This window comes from Echinops telfairi, unplaced genomic scaffold, assembly GCF_000313985.2.
Source record: "Echinops telfairi isolate 266 unplaced genomic scaffold, ASM31398v2 ScPeMD7_3533;HRSCAF=4204_0, whole genome shotgun sequence".
NCBI lineage: Eukaryota > Metazoa > Chordata > Mammalia > Afrosoricida > Tenrecidae > Echinops > Echinops telfairi.
In genome coordinates, this window is record NW_022107431.1 from 39,629,074 (window position 1) to 39,632,943 (window position 3,870).

The 3,870-nt window shown below is 53.1% G+C and overlaps 1 protein-coding gene across 1 annotated transcript in view; it reads left to right on the plus strand.

Annotated features, from left to right (window-relative positions):
- LOC101656467 (coiled-coil domain-containing protein 162-like) overlaps positions 1-3,870 on the plus strand; it is a 24,882-nt gene that overhangs the window by 9,031 nt on the left and 11,981 nt on the right. The gene's annotated exons all lie outside the window — the stretch shown is intronic.

Sequence of the window (3,870 nt, forward strand, 5' to 3'; positions counted from 1 at the left end):
TTGCTGCATTCAGTGGGAAGGTCAGTAGGCTTTCGCCCAGAGGCCTGGGAAGGATTTTATCCCCCATCGGTAATCCTGGCAACCGTCAAAATTGCTCCTGCCGTTTCTGAAACTCCCTGTAAGCAATGGGGTCCTCCCACCGGGACATGGCAATGAAGACCGTGGGCACCCGTGAGCGCTGGTCGGTAATGGAGGCCGCAGGACTGAGGAATACAGAAGACAGAATCTAAAAGTGAGCCCCTGGCGCTGGTTTTGGAGTCCCTGTGGTGCCTTCCACACAGGAGGAGAGACAGGGTTGGCGTGGGAAGATCACGAGTGCAGGTTTTGCCTTTCTGAATAGAGGTGGTCCGAGCACTTAAAGTCAAGTTGAGGCAAGTTGGGTCTCGGGAGCTGCAGGGGCCAGGGCTGTAGCCTGTAAGTGCAGAGTCCAGAGTCCCTGGGGTCACCAGGGTGAGGCGGAAGTGTCCAGGGCCCGGGGAAGAACACTGAAAGCACCATGGACAGCCCAAAGGACCAACGAATCCGTCTTGGAAGAAGTACAGCCAGAGCGCTCCTTAAGGCAAGGAAGGTGGGTGAGACTGGTCTCCTGGGCTTTGGACATGTTGTCGGGAGACACCAGCCCCTGGAGCACACGGTGCTTGGTACCGCGGAGGGGCAGAGCAAAAGAGGAAGGCCCACAAGGAGATGGACGACACAGGGCTGCAACAATGGGCACGGGACCAACTGTGAGGACGGCCAGGACCGGGTGGTGGTGGCTTCTGTTGGGCATCGGGTCACTACAGGTCAGGCCCAACTCGATGGCACCCAGCCCAAGCAGGCAGAGAGTAGGAAGACAGAATGCTGAGTTGCTCCCTGGGGGCTAGAGGGCTGGGGGGTAGGGGTGGGCATGTCTGTTGCACACCTCCTTCTGCTGTCCGATCGTCTGTCGGTCTGTCGGTCGGTCAGGCCTGGCGGTCTGTTCTAGCATAACTAAGGCAGGCCTGAGGCAGCACTAGTTTCTTCCCTTCCCTTAGAGCCCTCAGTTCTAGACCATGCCCTCCGTATCATGTTTAGGCCCCCATATCGTAATACATGACTCTGCAAGGTCCCGCATGCCTTCCTACTGGGCCATGCGCCAACTCAGACCCCTTGTCGCCTAAGCCGCAGCATGTGCCAGACACCCACACCTCAGCACAGAAACAAACACGGGGTGCTGCTGATCGCCCCCATGTGTGCGAGGGTAACACTGTGCTCCATCGGGCAGCGGTTCTCAGTCTGTGGGTGGCAGCCCCTTTGGGGGTCGAACGACCCTTTCACAGGGGTCACCTAAGACCATCGGAAAACACATATTTCCCATGGTCTTAGGAACCGAGACATCGCTCCTCTATCCATCTCCAGGCAGGTCCGCCCACATGCAGATACACCCACATATGAGTACCTGGTGTGAAGACTGTTACCTATGCTACACCATGCTACAAGACAAAATTTCATTTATTTGTCATTAGAAATAAATATTTCACAATATATTATGACATATTGTTTTTGTGATTCATCACTATGCTTTAATTATGTTCAATTTGTAACAAAGAAAATACATCCTGCATATCAGATATTTACATGATGATGCATAACAGTGGCAAAATGACAGTTATGAAGTAGCAATGAAAATAATTGTATGGTTGGGGGGGGTCACCACAACATGAGGAACTGCATTAAAGGGTCGCAGCATAGGAAGGTGAACAGGGCTGTAGCCTGTAAGTGCAGAAGAAAGATTGCCAGACCTTTCTTCCAAGGCGCCTCTGGGTGGAGCTGAACCTCCAGCCCCTCAGTCAGCAGCCAGGTGTGGTCTCCATCCGCAGCACCCAGGGCCTGCACCCCCTGTACAGCACCCACAACCTACAAAATACTTTTTACCTGCTTGATACTCTTTAAAAATGATTCCTCATCACCAACCTTGTGGGTGGGAATCGCTATCCCCATTTTATGGACTAAAAAAAAATGTTTGAGGCCACCCACGAGGACTGGGGGTGCTGGCTATTGGACACAAAATGGGTTCCTTTGATCCTCTGAGAATCAAACGCACTGCCATCGAGTCACTACTGCTGCATAGTGACCTTAGAGGACGGGTAGAATTGCTCCGTGAGTTTCCAAGACGATAACTCGGTGGAAGTAGAAGCCTTGCCTTTCTCCCTCGGAGAGGTCGGTGGTTCTGAACTGTGGACTTGTGGATCACAGCCCAACGCGTAACCCCTGTGGCACCAGGGCTTCTGATGCTACCCTTGTTAATTGCACATGCCACTGTTTTCACATCGGGTGAGCACGATGAATTTGTTCTCTCGCGGAAAGCTGCAAGACTGACTCACTCGACTCTCACTGCCATCGGCCCAACACCAACTCATAGCAGCCCTGTAGGACAGGGGAGAGCTGCCCCTTGTGAGACTGGAACTCTTTATGGGAGTGGAAAGCCCCGTCTTTCTCCCGAGGAGCGACTGGTGGTTTGGAACTGCTGACCTTGCAGATGGCAGCCCAACGTATAACCACTGTGCCCCCACAGTACTAAATCCATTCGAGTGGCCCCACCTCACTCCTGAGATGACATGGAAACTGGGTGAGGATGCCCCTGCCTCCAGCGGGTGTGGGAGAAAGACCATGTGTTTCCATCGGCATGAAAGCCAACCTATGACAGCATCTCGTTAGGAAGTCAAGACTAACGTATCCCTCACGGTGCATCCATTCGTGACAAAACAACAGAGAAAAACAAGGCACAGGTGGGTGTAAAATGCAGGACGGTGGTTTCCCCAGGTGCCAGCAGGGAAGGCACATGGGGCTTCAAAAGTGCTGGCGGGCATTCTGTTCCCTGGGACAGGTTGTAGATGCCTATGGATTATATGTTTATACCTAAACCCACAGCAAAGAGGCAGCTACACCGCTGCCTAAGGAATGATAAAGTCACACCTCCGGACTGAGATGGGCTAGGAGGAACGACCTGGTGATCTACTTCTGAAAACCAGACCAACGAGAATCTCTGGATCCTACCAGCATGGACGGATATGGCACAGGACCGGCCCGGGAGCTGGGAGGTGACTTACAGCATGTAACAACTACCTCTCTCGTCCTGGGTCCACTGCGCCCAGCAGAGATCAACAGAGCTCACCGCTTCTTCTCTGGGAGTCAGAACAGTGTTAGCAAAACCACAGATGCTGTTTGATCCCGCTCCAAGCAAAGAAAGATCCTAGAATGTACTTACAGGAGGAGAACAGAGAAGCGAGAGAAAGGAGAGAAGGCAGAGGCTGGTGAACGTGGCAGGGCCCAGAACCCCCGAGGACCATGGGGGTGGGGTGCAGTGGGGGCAGAAAGACATCCTGGTCTCTGGAGCTGAACTGAGAAGTCTGTATTTTATTTCCTCCGTGGTCTCTTAGGAGCCGGGCGGACAAAACCTAAGTAACTTCTCAGGACCTCCGTGTCCTCACCTGTGAAACAGCAACAAAAAATATGGACCTCCTCAGGTTGTCTAAGGAGCCCTGGTGACACATGGTGGGTTATACCCTGGGCTGTTAACTGTAAGGTGAGCGGGTTCAAATCCACCATTCACTTCTCAGGAGAAAGATGAGGCTGTCTGCTCTGGTAAAGAGTCAGTCTTGGAAACCCACAGGATTATACTCTGTGTACGTGGGGTCGCCATTTGTCGAATGTACATGAGGACAACTGACAGAGAGCACGCGGCTGTCTGGGGACACAGACATGGCTCGGTGATAAATTCTCACCCTCCAGGCAGAAGGCCCAGGTCTCTTACCTGGACCTAACTGGGCTGCATTTCTAGCCAGTCACCACCACTCATCTGTGGGTGGCGGTGTGTGTGCTGCGATGCTGGTCAGATTCCAGCAGAGCTTC